Source organism: Haematobia irritans, chromosome 1 (genome assembly GCF_050003625.1).
Source record: "Haematobia irritans isolate KBUSLIRL chromosome 1, ASM5000362v1, whole genome shotgun sequence".
NCBI classification, from domain to species: Eukaryota; Metazoa; Arthropoda; class Insecta; order Diptera; family Muscidae; genus Haematobia; species Haematobia irritans.
The window spans coordinates 53,919,601-53,938,396 of NC_134397.1; the positions used below are offsets into that span (position 1 = coordinate 53,919,601).

An 18,796-nucleotide genomic window follows, 5' to 3' on the forward strand; every position below is an offset into this window, starting at 1 on the left:
CATATATACATATATACGAACTTAGTATATATGAACGAACGTATATACAAATCGTACGTTGAAAAAGAAAATAAGTGAAAGACATGAATGAATTTTCGCTATATATTTATATGTGTAAGTATGTTTTTTTTATCTATAGATGCACATATATATGTATGTATATACAAATATAGATATATATGGAAGTGTATGAATGTATCATCCAGACAACGAGTGCGAACGTATTATTTGTATGGTTAGTTTAGTATGTTTTTGGAAGAAAACGAGCATGCCTGCACTAGGATTGTGTGTTTGGCTTTTATCATTTTGGTTTGATAATTTTTGTTTTTTTTTTTTTCGTTTATTACAAACATCGCGCCACCTTTAACTTAAAAGAACAAATTTTCAAACAAAACACACAGACACACAAAGAATACAATTGAGTTGATCCAAACTATATGGTACTCTCGTGCACCCAAGCATTTCTCTTCTTACGTCCACCACCTAGACATATATCACAAAAATGCAGCACGTGTTCAATATAATGCTAAAGAAATTTAAAGAAGAAGGAAATAACAAACAGATAACATTGACAAATCAAATAAATGTCGTTTGTCTTCAATAAACTCTTATATATTTATTTGCTATGCATTCCCCATTGGTAAAATTTACAAATTTTAAAGAAATCTAAACTATTTTGTAGGAGACACGAATTTAAGACATTTTTTAGGCTTCATTTGTGTATAATTTTTATACCCTCCACCATAGGATGAGGGGTATATTAACTTTGTCATTGCTCTAAGACCCCATAGAGTATATATGTATATTCTGGGTCGTGGTGAAATTCTTTGTCGATCTAGCTACGTCCGTCCGTCTGTCGAAACTTCCGAACGCAATAAGCTATCGACTTGAAATTTGGCACAAGCAGTTGTTAGGTTAGGTTAGGTGGCAGCCCGAAGTATCAGGCTCACTTAGACTATTCAGTCCATTGTGATATCACATTGGTGAACTTCTCTCTTATCACTGAGTGCTGCCTGATTCCATGTTAAGCTCAATGACAAGGGACCTACTTTTTATAGCCGAGTCCGAACGGCGTTCCACATTGCAGTGAAACCACTTAGAGAAGCTTTGAAACCCTCAGAAATGTCACCATCATTAATAATGTGGGATAATCCACCGCTGAAAAACTTTTTGGTGTTCGGTCGAAGCAGGAATCGAACCCACGACCTTGTGTATGCAAGGCGGGCATGCTAACCATTGCACCACGGTGGCTCCCTTGTCATTGATGTAGGTCGGATGGTATTGCAAATTGGCCATATCGGACAACTTTTACGTACAGCACCCGTATAAATGGTTTGCGGAGCCTATTGGAAGAGCAAAATTCATCTGATCCGGCAGAAATTTGGTACGTGGTGTTAGTAGATGGTCTCTAACAATTATGCAAAAATTTATCCATATCGATCCACAATTATATATAGCCCCCATTTTCGATCCCCAGATTTGACCTCTGGAACTTCTTGGAGGAGCAAAAATCATCCGATTCGGTTAAAAATTGGTAAATTGTGCTAATATATGACCGCTAAAAACCATGTTAAACTTAGTCCATATCAGTCTATAGTTATATATAGCCCCCATAAACCGATCCTCAGCCACACAAAAATTGGTCCATACGGGTTCATAATTGTATATAGCCCCCATATAAAGCGACCCCATATTTCCATTCCTCCTATCTAATTATCGCGAAAAAGTTCATATCAGTTCGTAATTATTTGTAGGCTTCCCTATATATATATACTAGAGGTGTGCACGTGACACGAAATTGTCGTGACTCACGTAATTTTCGTGATTCGTGCGTGAGTCACGCTCATGACAACAGCGTGAGTGTGCTTGAGCGTGAGTCACGAAAATAATATGTTCGTGAGTGTGCGTGAGTAACGAATTACACTCACGAAAATATTCCTGCTCACCAACATAAAACGCTTAAGAGTTAAATTCAATTACAATTTTAGTGACACATGTTAAGAGTTTAATAAACTCTGATTTTAATAATGCTCATGTTTTCAGACACTTCTGTAAGGTAAATTAATCATAAAATTATTCGTGAGTCTCGATATTTTTCGTGAGTCACGGTATTTTTCGTGAATTACGAGGTTTTCGTGCGTGAGCGTGAGTCCTACCAAAAAATATCGTGCGTGAGTATGATTTTCAGTCGTGAGTGTGCGTGAGCGTGAGTAACATATTACTCACGTGCATACCTCTAATATGTACCGGTCAAGAACTGAATTATATACGCATTTAATCTGCTTTTATTGTCTAATATATACCATACATGGACTAACTTAGAATTTAGAAGACGATGTTAAGAAGTTTTAAGATACTTAGCCATCGGTAAGTATTACCCAAACCCAAGTAATTCGATTGTGGATGGCAGTCTTTAGTAGAAGTTTCTATGCAATCCACGGTAGAGGGTACACAGAAAAAAAATCACGAAAATTTTTCCAATTAAAATTTTAATTGAGTTTTAAAAAATAATCAATTAAAAATTTAATTGAATCAACAAATTTTTTAATTAAAACAAAAATCAATCACAAAAATTAATAGTATCAATTAATTTTTTAATTGGATCAATTAATTTTTTAATTGACCTTCAATTAGTTTTTTAATTGATATTATCATTTCTGTGATTTCAATTAAAAAATTAATTGGAATAATTAATTTCGTGATTGAATCAAAAAAAAAATTTTTGTGTGTACGTAAGATTTGGCCTGGCCGTGTACACTTGTTTTAATAGCGCCTTCAATTTAATCAGTAAAAAACCAGAATGGAGCCAAAAAAAAGATCCAGAAAAATTAAAAAGAGCTAAAATAAAAAAGAAGCCAGAAAAGAGACAGCTGTTCAAAATGAGCCAATTTGCCAGTAACGGCAACACTGGTAACAATGCCCTGTACCACAGTGCAGGTATTGGTGAAATAAAACAAATCTTTGGATTCTCTCTCTCTCACTATCAATTTAAATAAAAATGTATGTACTTTGACCGTTTAATATACATGAAGAAATAATATGTGTACACTCAAAAACAAGTTTACTTGGATCCAAAGATTTTGACTTTCCCTTAATGATTTTGGTATTGATTCCGAGGCAAAGATGCTGCTTTTTTAAAATTTCAATATATCAAATCTAGGATCAATAAAATTAAAATTAGCATACACAGAAAAAAATCTCACCAAAATATTTCCAATTAAAAAGTTGATTGAAGTTGAATTTTTTTTAAATTAATAAATTAATTGATACAATTAACTTGTTAATCAAGATAGAAACATTTTTAATTAAAAAATTATACATTGATACATTTAACTTTTTAATCAAACTCGGAAGACTAAATCAGTTAAAAACAAGTATATACGGCCGTAAGTTCGGCCAGGCCGAAGCTTATGTACCCTCCACCATGGATTGCGTAGAAACTCCTACTGAAGACTGTCCTCCACAATCGAATTACTTGGGTTGCGGTATCACTTGCCGATGGCAAGGTATCTTAAAACTTCCTAAGACCGTCTTCTAAATTGCAAGGTAGTCCATATGTGGTATATATTAAACTAAAAAAAGGCCGATTAAATACGTATATAACATTTTGACAAAATAAGTTCTTTTGCAAATTTTTCTATAGAAATAAAATCTTAACAAAATTTTCTATAGAAATAAAATTTTGTCAAAATTTTCTATAGAAATAAAATTTTGACAAAATTTTCTATAGAAATAAAATTTTGACAAAATTTTCTATAGAAATAACATTTTGACAAAATTTTCTATAGAAATAAAATTTTGACAAATTTTTCAAGTCAATTAAAATTTGACAACACTTTCTATAGAAATGAAATTTTGCCAACATTTTCTATAAAAATAAAATTTGACAAAATTTTCTATAGGAATAAAATTATGATTATGATTATGAACCGATATGGACCAATTTTTGTGTGATTGGGTATCGGCTATATATAACTATAGACCTATATCGACCAATTTTGGCATGGTTATTAGCGGCCATATAATAACACCACATTGCAAACTTCAACCAGAATTTCACCACGACCAAGAGTATATATACTTTATGGTGTCTTAGAGCAATATTTCGATGTGTTACAAACAGAATGACAAAGTTAATATACCCCCCCATCCTATGATGGAGGGTATAAAAAGTGACGGACATTTTTCAAAAGATTTTTTTTATTTCAAACAATCAATTGTAAATCAAACTAAAAACACTAAGTCAAATCAGAAAGTAATTGAAAATAGGTACCTATTTTAATTAAAAAATTAATTGAATTTTGCAATCAACACCAATTAAATTTTTAATTGAATCAATAATTATTTGAAATTTGCTAATGAAATCAATTATCTTTTTAATCAAGTATTTTTTGGATGTCCAATTAAAACTTTGATTGATACTATCATTTTCCTGATTGAAGACATTTCAATTAAAAAATTAATTGTATCAATTGATTTCGTGATTGAATCAGAAAAAAATTGTTTGTGTGTACAGATCTCATTTGTCGAATTTTAATTCTGTTTTTACGATATATGTTATTAATAGAGCTATTCACGTTAGGACGATTTCTTTAAATCAAAAATGCGTTTGTTTACTTTAAGGGAAATTTGCCTTAGTTCAAACATAGAACAAAAACTTCGCGAACATTTTCTCAATAAAAGTCTTAATTGAGTTTTAAAAAATATTCAATTATAAATTTAATCGACTCAACAAATTTTTTATTGAAACAAAAATCAATCACAAATATTAATAGTATCAATTAATTTTTTAATAGGATCAATTCATTTTTTAATTGACTTCCAATTATTTTTTTAATTGATACTTGATCATTTCTGCGATTGAAGACATTTGAATTAAGAAATTAATTGGATCAATTAATTTCGTGGTTGAATCAGAATTTTTTTTTTGTGTGATGACATACTAATTTAACGGAGGGACGAAAAATTTCAAAATTTCTGTCTTCAATTTAGTGAAAAAAAATTTTTTTTTGAAGTAAATATTATAAACTTTCATTTATCCTCAATTGCGTGTCCTAAAATTTACGTTGCGTAATCTTTAATATGTAATGCAAATATTTTTTCAGTGTATGTAAAATCGTTTCAATGTTGTTATGGAATCAAGAAATGTTTCTTATCCGATTCCTGACCCGATTACACTTCAAAACCCTCACAAACGACCCACAATGCTATAGTGGAGAGAAAGGGTTTACAAACATACGCGAACTTTGTGCGTAGGGGGATCCCATCACGTTTTATTTTTTTCTCTCTTTTGCTAATGCTCTTTTTCTTCTTACATTTTCATCATTATAGTATTTATCCGACAGTACCGACGCCAGTGGTATTGTATGAACAAACCAACGAACACCAAATATAATCATCAGCAATTTTCACTTATTGTCGTTGTTGATTTTTTCGTAGTGTATTTATGGTATGTGTGTGTGTGAGCTACCGCCGCTACTGTTTGTGACGCTACAACGGCAACACTACGCCAACGCCAAAGACGACAATGATGATGATGATGACGATAAATGAAAACGAAACAACATTGAAAAAAGCTACTCAAAAAAAATCCGCGTACGTGCTCTCATGTATCTTTGAATAAAAAATAATAGTTGTTCTCTATATAGTACATTCATACGTACCCCAATGGATAAAAACGAAAAGTATCTATAGACGCGATTTTACGTTAAATATACGCGCATAAACAAAACAAAAATATTTTTGCAAAAAAAAAAACACAAAAATGAATAAAGCAAATGATTGTTTGTTATTTGTATATGTGTGTGTGTGTTTGCATGTGTCATATGCCTAGAATGGCAAAAGAATTAGGCATTACAACAGTGGGTTTCTTTAAATTGTGATATATACCAACAAGAAATGTTATCTAAGATTTTCAATAATTTACCAATCTGAAATTTTCAAATGAAAAATATTTAACCATAAAACTGTCAAACGATTTTACCTTGATTTTCATACACTGAAATAAAAGCTTGCATACACTGAAAAAATAGTGACCTAATATGAAAGATAATGTAACCTAAATTTTAGGACATACAATTTACTATATTACTATAATAAAGATGAATTTCTTTAAAGTAAAGAAATTTTAATTTAAACAAAGTTCATAATACTTGCTTTAAAAATTGTTTTCATTAAATTTAGAACACGAATCTTGAAATTTACGTTCCTCCGTTAAAGTCGTGTGTGGCTGAAGTAAAACAAATTTTCCTTAAAGTTTTAAAAAAATTTTCTTTATTTTAAAGTAACCACATCTTTAGCTCGGAATAAATACCAAAATACTTACGGAAAGGTCAATATTTTGAATCGAATTAAATTAGCTAAGTTACAAAAAAAAATCAAATTTAAATACGATTTCCATTAAATTCAAAATAGGTTTGAATTTTGATCAGAAAATATATGCATCCTGTTGTGCCTCGGACTTAAGATTCCCCCAATTTACCGACAATTTTGTCACAATTTTATATTAAAAGAAAATTTTGTCAACATTTTTCCATACAAAATTTTGTCAAAATTTTATTTTTATAGAAAATTTTGTCAACATTTTATTTCTATGAAAAATTTTGTCAAATTTTTATTTCTATAGAAATTTTTTTCAAAATTTTCTTTCGATAGGAAATTTTGTCAAAATTTTTATTTCCATAAACAATTTTTATTTATTTCTATAGAAAATTTTTGCAAAATTTTATTTCTATAGAAAATTTGTCAAAATTTTATTTCTATAGAAAATTTTGCCAAAATTTTATTTCTATACAAAATTTTGTCGAAATTTTATTTCTATAGAAGATTTTGTCAAAATTCTTATTTCGATAGAAAATTTTGTCTAAATTTTATTTCTATAGAAAATTTTTGCAAAATTTTATTTCTATAGAAAATTTTCTCAAAATTTTATTTCTATAGAATATTTTCTCAAAATTTTATTTCTATAGAAAATTTGTCAAAATTTTATTTCTATAGAAAATTTTGTACAAATTTTATATCTATAGAAAATTTTGTCAAAATTTTATTTCTATAGAAAATTTTGCCAAAATTTTATTTCTATACAAAATTTTGTCGAAATTTTATTTCTATAGAAGATTTTGTCAAAATTTTTATTTCCATAAAAAATTTTGTCAAAACTTTTTTCGTTAGAATTTTTTTTTAAATTTTTCCAAAATTTTATTTCTATAGAAAACTTTGTTAAAATTTTATTTCTATAGAAAATTTTGTCAAAATTTTTATTTCGATAAAAAATTTTGTAAAATTTTTATTTCCATAGAAAATGTTGTCAAAATTTTTTTTCTTTAGAAAATTTTGTCCACATTTTGTTTCTATAGAAAATGTTATCAAAATTTTGTCAAAATTTTATTTCTATAGAAAATTTTGTCCAAATTTTATATCAAAATGTTTGTCCAAATTTTGTTTCTATACAAAATTTTATCAAAATTTTATTTCTATAGAAAATTTTGTCAAAATTTTATTTCTATAGAAAACTTTCTCAAAATTTTATTTTTATTTTATTTATATATTCTCACAATTTTATTTCTATAGAAAATTTTCAAATTTTATATCTATAGAAAATTTTGTCAAAATTTTATTTCTATAGAAAATTTTGTTAAAATTTTATTTCTATAGAAAATTTTGTCAAAATTTTAATTCTATAGAAAATTTTCAAATTTTATATCTATAGAAAATTTTCAAATTTTATACTATCGAAAATTTTGTACAAATTTTATTTCTATAGACAATTTTTGCAAAATTTTATTTCTAAAGAAAATTTTGTCAAAATTTTATTTCTATAGAAAATTTTGTCAAAATTTTATTTCTATAGAAAATTTTCAATTTTTATATCTATAGAAAATTTTGTTCAAATTTTATATCTATAGAAAATTTTGTCAAAATTTTATTTCTATAGAAAATTTTTGCAAAATTTTATTTCTATAGAAAATTTTGTCAAAATTTTATTTCTATGAAAAATGTTGTCAAAATTTTATTCTATAGAAAATTTTGTCAAATTTTATATCAAAACTTTTTTCAAAATTTAATTTCTACAGAAAATTTTGTCAAAATTTTATTTCTATAGATAATTTTGTCAAAATTTTATTTCTATGGATAATTTTGTCAAAATTTTATTTCTACAGAAAATTTTTGCAAAATTTTATTTCTATAGAAAATTTTTGCAAAATTTTATTTCTCAGAAAATTTTGTCAAAAATTTATTTCTATAGAAAATTTTGTCAAAATTTTATTTCTATAGAAAATTTTGTCAAAATTTTATTTTTATTCTGATTATTAATTTTGTTCGGCTTGAGGTCATAGAAACGATCGATTATTGATTTGTTTTAATATTTATTTCCAATATTTCGGTTAGTGCCACTAACCATCTTCTGGGATTTTGTATCTACATAAAATACAAAAATTAAATTACTTTTAATGTTCACAAATCGCAATATTATTTTAGATATAATATATTGAAAATAACTAACGTGAGTTCGTGTGATGCTGTTCGTTCTGCAAGTCACCGTACACTAAGCTTCGTTTGTGTCGATGCTTGTTTATGATGTGTCTATACATTCTCGCGCATTCTTCAGTGTCTTTTTTGAAATTCATTCTCTTGTCAGGAGAGAGATCTATTATATTAAGCATCTCAAGAGTGTATCTACGCCTATGATTATTCTCTTGAGCAAGTATCTCGACGTCTGTGAAAATTTTGTTAAAATTTTATTTCTATAGAAAATTTTTCAAAATTTTATTTCTATAAAAATATTTTGCAAAATTTTATTTCTATAGAAAATTTTTGCAAAATTTTGTCAAAATTTTATGTCTATATATAGAAAAAAAAAAATGGCCACCAAAATCTCCGGCTCTCAATCCGTTGGATTTTTTGTGTTTGGTACATTTTGTAGAGTGAGGTTGGCACTAAAAAATACTGAATTTTCTATTATCTCAAGAAGGCTCTTCGCCGGGAATGGACCAAACTACCGCAGATCCACTTTCATGTGATGACTTTATCAGGGGTTTAACGGTAGCCAATTGATTTCCGACATTTGTACTCTTTAAATAATAAAATTGAAAAAAAAAATAAATAAAAATCGGGCTTTACTTTATTGCATTTCATATGAGCCACACTGAAGTTGTATTTTTGTTCCTTTTAACAACTGTCCACTGTATGCCTCTCTTCCATGTCGAAATCTTAGCATTGCAGAACGACATTCATTCAACCAAAAAAACAAACAAAAAACTAAGAAATGATGAAAGAACGTATAAGGCTGTTGTGTGAGGGAAGTGCTACTCACAAAGTCGGAAACGTCAGCAAAAATATATACAAATATATAATTGCCCATATGCAAGATTTTACATCTAATATAAATTTGAATAAACATCTATATGTACATTAAAGGTTTTGTATAGCTATTATTATACCTGTATATTATTTACCAAAGTGTCCATAATAATTGTGTATATTTGGTGGGCATTTTTTTTTTTTTTTTGGTTTTTGTGCCATATCGATCTTTAGCGCTTTCATCGTACTACGTTGTGTTAATTTTAATTAATGAACGGCATGGAATTGTAGTATTCCTCAAAAGCTCGCACAGAATAAACAAAAACAAATCATACAAAACCTAATATCAAAAACCATAGCATATACAATACCTACCATCTGCCATCATAAGTAAGCTTATAAAACAAAATAAAAAAATAATAATAAAAAGTAAAACAATGCGCGCGACGCTTATGGCACTAAAAACGTACTTCGTTTTGTACTATTCATCGCGAGCTAACCATAAAATTATTATAATACTCATAGCAATAAATGTGTTTGAGGAACCAGTAAAGTTGTAAATGGTACGGTAAAGGGGGAAAAACCGCCAAATAAACAAAAGAAACAAAAATACGATTTGTTTTTAGTGAACGTAAATTAATAGCCATATTTTTGTTTATAGAAATTCTTATGAACAAACCCTAAGTAGATAATTATTCATTAAAAACAAGTAAAATCAGCGCAAAGTTAAAGAACTTCTATTTTCAAGGTTTAACTAACATCACATTTCAAATTGGCAGCAAATTTGATAGTCTTATAAATTGTTAAAAAAAATAAAATCGATAGATAACCGTTTTTAATTCCTTCGAAAATATTTCAGTTGTTCATCATCCTAAGAGCCTTCTCAAACACCGTTGCCATTTTGGTCCAACATTTTTTGATTTTTCGAACTTGGTCCGATGACCTGACCAAATGGTAAATGGTTTCAATACAAAATTGCCTCAAAACAAACCTTAACCTTAATTTTAAGGTTTTTCATATTTTATTCGAAGATTCTATAAAAAAATTGTCAAAATGGTTTCTATAGAACATTTTGTCAAAATTTATTTCTTTAGAAAATTTTGTCCAAATTTTATTTCTATAGGAAATTTTGAAAAAAAATTATTTCTATAGAAAATTTTGCCAAAATTTAATTTCTATAGAAAAATTTTGTCAAAAAAAAAAATAAAATTTTGTCAAAATTTTATTTCTATAGAACATTTTGTCAAAATTTTATTTCTATAGAACATTTTGTCAAAATTTTATTTCTATAGAAAATTTTGTGAAAATTTTATTTCTATAGAAAATTTTTGCAAAATTTTATTTCTATAGAACATTTTGTCAAAATTTTATTTCTATAGAAAATTTTGTCAAAATTTTATTTCTATAGAACATTTTGTCAAAATTTTATTTCTATAGAAAATTTTTGCAAAATTTTATTTCTATAGAAAATTTTGACAAAATTTTATTTCTATAGAAAATTTTGTCAAAATTTTATTTCTATAGAAAATTTTGTCAACATTTTATTTCTATAGAACATTTTGTCAAAATTTTATTTCTATAGAAAATTTTGTCAAAATTTTATTTCTATAGAAAATTTTTGCAAAATTTTATTTCTATAGAAAATTTTGTCAAAATTTTATTTCTATAGAAAATTTTGACAAAATTTTATTTCTATAGAAAATTTTGTCAAAATTTTATTTCTATAGAAAATTTTGTCAAAATTTTATTTCTATAGAAAATTTTTGCAAAATTTTATTTCTGTAGAAAATTTTGTCAAAATTTTATTTCTATAGAAAATTTTGTCAAAATTTTATTTCTATAGAAAATTTTGTCAAAATTTTATTTCTATAGAAAATTTTGTCAAAATTTTATTTCTATAGAAAATTTTTGCAAAATTTTATTTCTATAGAAAATTTTGTCAAAATTTTATTTCTATAGAAAATTTTTGCAAAATTTTATTTCTATAGAAAATTTTGTCAAAATTTTATTTCTATAGAAAATTTTTGCAAAAAATTATTTCTATATAAAGTTTTGTCAAAATTTTGTTTCTATTGGAAATTTTGTCAAAATTGTATTTCTATAGAAAACTTTTGCAAAATTTTATTTCTATCACAATCCATCACAAAAATTAATTGCTTCAGTTAATGATACTATCATTTCTGTGATTGAAGGCATTTCAATTAAAAATTAATTGGGTCAATTAATTTCGTGATTAAAGAAAAAAAAGATACTTTTTCTATGTTTATTTAAAGTTTATTTCTTTAAATCAAAAATGGTTTTCTATAAAGGAATTTTTGCCCCCCATTAAGACTTTAATGGGGGGATGCAAAGATTCGTGTTTAATGAAAAAAAATTAAATCAAAGATTATAAACTTTCTTTAAAATAAAATTTTTTTATTTTAGATAAATTTGTTCCTTATTATATAATATTTTTTTTTTCAGTGTAGCTGGATAAGAAACTACAGATTTCTCTACCAGTGTATGTTTTTTATTTATTATACAATTATAAATTTATATTTTTTTTATTTGAAAAAAAAAATAAATTATGAAAAATTGATTTGTAAACATAATATAAATCTTTTGAAAAAATTCTTAATAGGTGTGAGTGAAAATCTAACATGCCACAAAATGAAAATCTATATGATATGTACGAGTATATAGGAATATACATATAGATATAAAGATCACAAAAATGCCGTATCTCAAAATTGATTGAAAAATGACAGACAGTACACATTTCTACCATTTCTTACAAAAAATGTCCGATATACATAAATAAAAGAGGTATAATACAAAAGGAAATTATGAAGATTATTTAGAATTCTATAGCAATATATTTATGTAATTTATGAAAAACTTTTGAAAATAAATATTTCATTCCGTATAGGTAAACTTTTTCAGTAAACTTACACGCAAATAACATAAGTGAGATTTTTATTTCTGCCTAATTTTTTTATGGTTTTATTATTTTTTTTTGTGGTTAAACAGGAGAGTATTTAAATCTGTATTTAAACCTAAGAATCAAAACTAAACTTAAGACAACAAAACATTTTTTTATAGCAAATACTTTATAAACTTTATTTTGACGCTCACTGTATGTGCATAAATTTAAATGTGAATTTGAAATTTACAGCAGAACAAAACCTAGACGCGAGCCATTACGATTTAATTTTGAATCTGAATGTTTTTAAATAAGTAAATAAAAGTTATGAAATTTTTACTCACCAGCAAGTTCAATTAAATTTCATGGACAGACCACTGTGTTACAAAAAATCTGCAAAATAAAATAGATTCAAAAAATTTATTAATAATAGCCGATGAAAAAAAAAATGAGAAAAAATATTTTATACAAATTAAGTACACAGTATTTCTAAATTCGAAATTCCACCAAAAAAATTCATATTTTTCTAAAAGAAGGGATTTTCACATTATGTTTTAAATGAGAAAATGTTATTTATGATACATTGTCAGTGAATAGAATAAAATGTTATACCTTTCAATACAACACGAAAACATCATAATTAATTGCTTAACAAATATGAAGTAAATTACCTTCCAGTTTATTTGGTACCACCAGGAAAGAAAGTTTTAGTTAATTTTATAAAAAATGATTATTTTTCGAAAAGTTGAACTAAACTGTATTAGAAACAATGATTTCACGCCAATTTTACAAAAATAAATAAATACGAGAAATACAAGAAAATTTATTAGATAAAATTTTTATTTTTCACTTATTAAAGAAAATTTCGTAGTTTGTGGGAACAAATTAGAGTTCAAAAAAATGTCTTTAGTGTCATACCATGACTGTATGGGGGTACATACTAGGGCTGTCCCGGGATTGCTACTTAACAAAAAAAATGAACACAAAAAGCCATTTCATATTGCTTTAGTACACAGAAAAAAATTTCACGAAAATTTTTCCAATTAAAATTTTAATTGAGCTTTAAAAAATATTCTATTAAAAATTTAATTAATTCAACAAATTTTTTAATTGAAACAAAAATCAATCACAAAAATTAATAGTATCAATGAATTTTTTAATTGGATCAATTAATTTTTTAATTGACCTTTAATTAATTTTTTAATTGATACTATCATTTCTGTGATTGAAGACATTTTAATTAAAAAATTAATTGGATCAATTAATTTCGTGATTGAATCAGAAAAATTTTTTTTGTGTGTACTCAACAAAATATTTTAATTTTCTTTCTTACTTCATGATTTTAAATAACCTCTTATAGTCGATCTTATCTTATTGCAGATGAAAAACATATCTCAATGTCGACACTGGCCACTGAATGAAGACTCCAATTTATTAATAAAAAAAATCTAAAAAGCCACATATTTAACAAATTTGGATTATTTTCTCAAGATCCCGAAAAATCCCGGGATTCAAAATAAAAAATCTCCGAAAAATTCCATCCCGAAAATCCCAGGATTTCGCGACAGAATTTATCCCGAATGACAGCCCTATTCTAATTCGAGTAGTACATGGAAGAAAGACTGTTTTTTATATGTTTGGGTGTAAAAATTATATGTTTGGAACTCAATTTTTTTAACACAATATTTTTAATTGCAAGCATATAATGTTCATAAACTAGAATAACATGTTTGCGACATATATGTTACTATGTTAGAACATATTATGTTTGGGACATAAAATGTTTGTAAATATAATATGCTTAGATGCAAACATATATTAATTTAGAAATAGCCTATACAAAAATAGTATGTGTTTAGAAAGAGAGACCTAGAGAGTATGCTGCAAGTAAAATAATGGAAGTAACCAATTGGTGCCTTAAAAATATATCCACACAAAGAAAATTTCATTAAAATTTTTTCTACCAGTGTATGCCCTAAGGTGAAACATATTATGTTTGAACAATACAAACAACATTTTGTTTGGACCAATCCTTAAAATATATATGCTTGAAGCATATATATTTTCTATGTTACAGAAGCGATTTCTTTTTGAGGGTGCATATCCTTCGATCTGAAAACAAATTCAAAAAGATTTGGAATCTTTTATAGAGTAGGGTCAGGGGAAGTCTGGCACAAAATACTGAAGTACTGATTATTCACTCCATGGTTTCCACACAGGTACGCCTTACATTCCAAAAAAAAATTGGACTACTTGCTTTTTCGTTTATATACAGAAATACTCGTAGGGCGGTTATGCATATGTAAAACGGACCGGCTTAACAAACGTCGGGTAGGGGGTGTTCTCTTTCAACCAATTTTTTGTTGTTTAATTGTTGTGAATTCATTTTGTAAACGTACGTCACTTCCTCTTCAAATTTCAAGAAAATCTGTAAACTTTCCTTCAAGTTTCATAGTGTGGGACAAGGAGAAGGTTCCAGTCCAAGTATCCAAAAATCAAGTAAACCATATTGATTTCATAACCTTCCCCACTACTGCCTTCGTAAATTTCAAGTAAACTTGAGAATTCTAGTTTTTTCAGTTTTTGAGGAGGTCCCCTTCCCCTTAATTCCCTTAATTGTTTTACGGTATGTACTTGAGGAGAAAGCAGGTCTCCCAGTACCCTTTAATTTTTCCCCGACCAAATATTAAAAAATCATATGCCTCATATAAATTTCACAATCTCCCATAAGTTCTCCGTAAAATTTCAGTAAGTCGACAAATTTTAGTTTTTTCAGTGTGCTTTAAAAAAAAAAGTCGGACAAAGGGAGGCCCCCCGTCCTCGACTAAATATCGAAAAATAAAGTAGCTGAAAATTTCAAGCAAATCCATTTCGTTTATATCAAGCCCTATTCTTTTCTGACTTTAAAAATTTAATATAGTAGTATGTAATATTGAACACCTTTTTGAGATCTTCCGAACATATCTGGAATTAAAAAAAAAACTTTTTGGTGTTCAGTCGAAGCAGGGATAGTTTTTAGATAATTTTTTTTTAACGGCTAGTGGGCGCCGCAAACCATGCTATATAAATATAACTTATAACGATAATTGTCTATTGATGACAATAACATCTACGTAGCCCAGTGTATAGTGTGTTGGCTTACAAATTGCATGGTCCGCGATTCGATTCTCCGTCCAGGCGAAGGTTAGGTTAGGTGTCAGCCCGATATATCAGGCTCACATAGACTATTCAGTCCATTGTGATACCACATTGGTGAACTTCTCTCTTATCACTGAGTGCTGCCCTATTCCATGTTAAGCTCAATGACAAGGGACCTCCTTTTTATAGCCGAGTCCAAACGGCGTTCCACATTGCAGTGAAACCACTTAGAGAAGCTTTGAAACCCTCAGAAATGTCACCAGCATTACTGATGTGGGATAATCCACCGCTGAAAAACTTTTTGGTGTTCAGTCGAAGCAGGAGTCGAACCCACGACCTTGTGTATGCAAGGCGGGCATGCTAACTATTGCACCACGGTGGCTCCGTCCAGGCGAAAGGTAATATTAAAAAAAAAAAACTATAAAATCGAATAATTTCTTCTACATTGTTTGTATTACAGAAAAAGGTGCTAAGAACTAAAAAACCTCGTGAGAAAAATATGATGGAAAATGCAATTAGAAATCGGTTCAGATTTAGATATAGCTCCCATATATATATATATATATATATATATATATATATATATATATATATATATATATATATATATATATATATATATATATATATATATATATATATATATATATATATATATATATATATATATATATATATATATATATATATATATATATATATATATATATATATATATATATATATATATATATATATATATATATATATATATATATATATTTCGCCCGATATGGACTTATATGGCCCCAGAAGCCAAAGTTTTACCCTAATTTGCTTAAAATTTTGCACAAGAAGAACAATTAGTACTATAGTCAAGTGTGTCAAATTTTATTGAAATCGGTCCAGATTTAGATATAGCTCCCATATATATCTTTCGCCCGATATGGACTAATACGGTCCCAAAAACCAGAGTTTTACCCCAATTTAGTTGAAATTTTGCACAGGGAGTAGAATTAGCATTGTAGCTATGCGTGCACAATTTGGTTGAAATCGGTTCAGATTTAGATATATCTCCCATATATAGTTTTGGCCCGATTTACACTCATATGACCACAGAGGCCAATTTTTTGTTCCAATTTAGTTGAAATTTTGCACAGGGAGTAGAATTAGCATTCCTGCTATGCGTGCCAAATTTGGTTGAAATCGGTTCAGATTTAGATATAGCTCCCATATATATGTTTTTCTGATTTCGACAAAAATGGTCAAAATACCAACATTTTCCTTGTAAAATCGCCACTGCTTAGTCGAAAAGTTGTAAAAATGACTCTAATTTTCCTAAACTTTTGCGAAGTTTCTTTAGAATTGTTTCAGATTTAAATGTTTCCCATACTTTTTTACTAAGATTGTGTTCCACCCTATTAGCCGAATTAAATTTTGAGTCTATAGATTTTGTAGAAGTCTATCAAATTCTGTCCAGATCGAGTGATATTTAAATGTATGTATTTGGGACAAACCTTTATATATAGCCCCCAACACATTTAACGGATGTGATATGGTATCGAAAATTTAGATCTCCAAAGTGGTGCAGGGTATAATATAGTCGACCCCGTCCGACTTTAGACTTTCCTTACTTGTTTTTACTTAGTCTTTATGAAATTGTGTTTACATCCTAGAAAAGAATAAACGTTTGTCACTTTTTCCAAATAAACTTCCTTACAGCGAAAAGCAAATGAGAAACGATCTTTGTTTGTCTAAAATTTCGTTTGGGAGGAGAGAATTATTTTTTTACGTGCAGTTTTGGAAAAGTCCCAGAATTTCTATAAATTCTCCATCAACTCCTTAACAAAAAATTTCCGGCTATCGACTATCGCTATGACTGTGTTTATACAATAACTTAAGCACTGGATATTTTAATAAATTGTAATAGAAATTTGTTCATTGTTCCAGTACATTAACCGATTTCATTTTGCAACAATGTTGGGCTATTAGTTTATAATTCATATTTAGTATGTCATCTAGAATCCCCCTCGAAATTAGAGCAACAATTGATTTATAGACTATGCTAAGTAAGCATCCATTTGGCTAAGGCCACGAATGTTAAGGCCATGAAAACTATTATTTTCATTGTTGAATAATGTCTACGCACTAACAGATTTCTCTAAAGCTTCAAAGAGTTTTCACAAATGGTTAAAACTAAAATTACTACACTCGCATTATTTCAAAGCACTACAAATTACGTCTGTCTGTCTGTCTGAGCGTCTGTCCGTCCGTCCGTCATTCGGTTGCTTACCGCCGTTCTAAAATGTGTTGTGTGTGCGCTAAAGACCAGTAGCACTAACCAGCAACAGCCATGGTAAATAAACAACAAACAACGTACTCAACATGATTTGTTTTCATAGTCTGAGCGCACACGGCGGTGTGTACCATGCATACACCACCTACATACAAACAAATCTAGGTACATATACATATAAATACACTTATTTCCAGTATACACACCAAAAAGGAGGAATACAAATGTCTGTCTGTCCGTCCGACCATCAAGTATGAATGTACGTACGTTTTGCTATCGTTAATGTCTGCTGCTGCTGCTGCTGCTGCTGCTATTGCTTTGGAAGCTGTTATGATGCTGCTTCTCTGAGTGCTGCTTGATGATTTTGTTGTTTGGTCAATGCTTTGTGTGTTGTGCTGAGTTGTTTTTTTTTTTGCTGTAGTGCTGCTGTTGTTGTTGCCTTTGGGGCTTTTATTCGTTTACTGGTTTCTTTCCTTTCTGGTGGAGATCTCGATTCTTACTCCCAAACAGAATGTCAAAGAAGAGAACGACGAAGACAAACGACACACAGAAAATACAAGAAAAAAAAGTATTGAAAAACCAGTTATGTACCATGGCGGCTCTATACCAATACCAATATGCAGCCCCCTAGCATTCAGCCTGATGACTGTGACAGAGAAAAAAAAATAGTCGTCAGCACACTACTAGCAGTCTATGACAACGACTTTGGATAGTACTGGGAACTAGAAATGCCTGAATCAATGGTTGTGATCTGTGTCTCGTCTTCATCTAAAATGGATGCAATGACTGACTGGTTGGTTGCTGGGTCGTTACAGGCTTGCTTCTTGAATGGTGGTTAATGGCGGCGGGTGGTTAATGCACTGCTGTTCCAATCAGAAGTAGCATTTGATTGCCAGGCAACCAAGCATTGCACTTGAAATCCTTAAAAAAAACATCACATCACAAAACATAGGTCTGTTCGCGTACATTTACCAGGAATAGCTATTCAATAAAAATCGAACAGATTACAAATAACAAATATATGTACTTTGATTCTTTTTTACAGTAAACGCATGACTTCCAAAAATAATTTCGTATAATTTTACGCACACAAAAAACATTACCAAGGTATTTCTAATTAAAAAATTGTTTCAAACTGAAAACTCTGTTAGTTAGAATATTAGACTAAAATTAATTAATGA

At 28.4% G+C, this 18,796-nt stretch overlaps 1 protein-coding gene across 1 annotated transcript in view; it reads right to left on the reverse strand.

Annotated features, from left to right (window-relative positions):
* Positions 1-18,796, reverse strand: part of cic (Putative transcription factor capicua) — a 134,368-nt gene that overhangs the window by 92,785 nt on the left and 22,787 nt on the right. Inside the window, exon 3 of the mRNA XM_075290350.1 lies at positions 12,547-12,595. The gene's annotated coding sequence lies outside the window, so the exon portion shown is untranslated. The remainder of the gene's footprint in view (positions 1-12,546; positions 12,596-18,796) is intronic.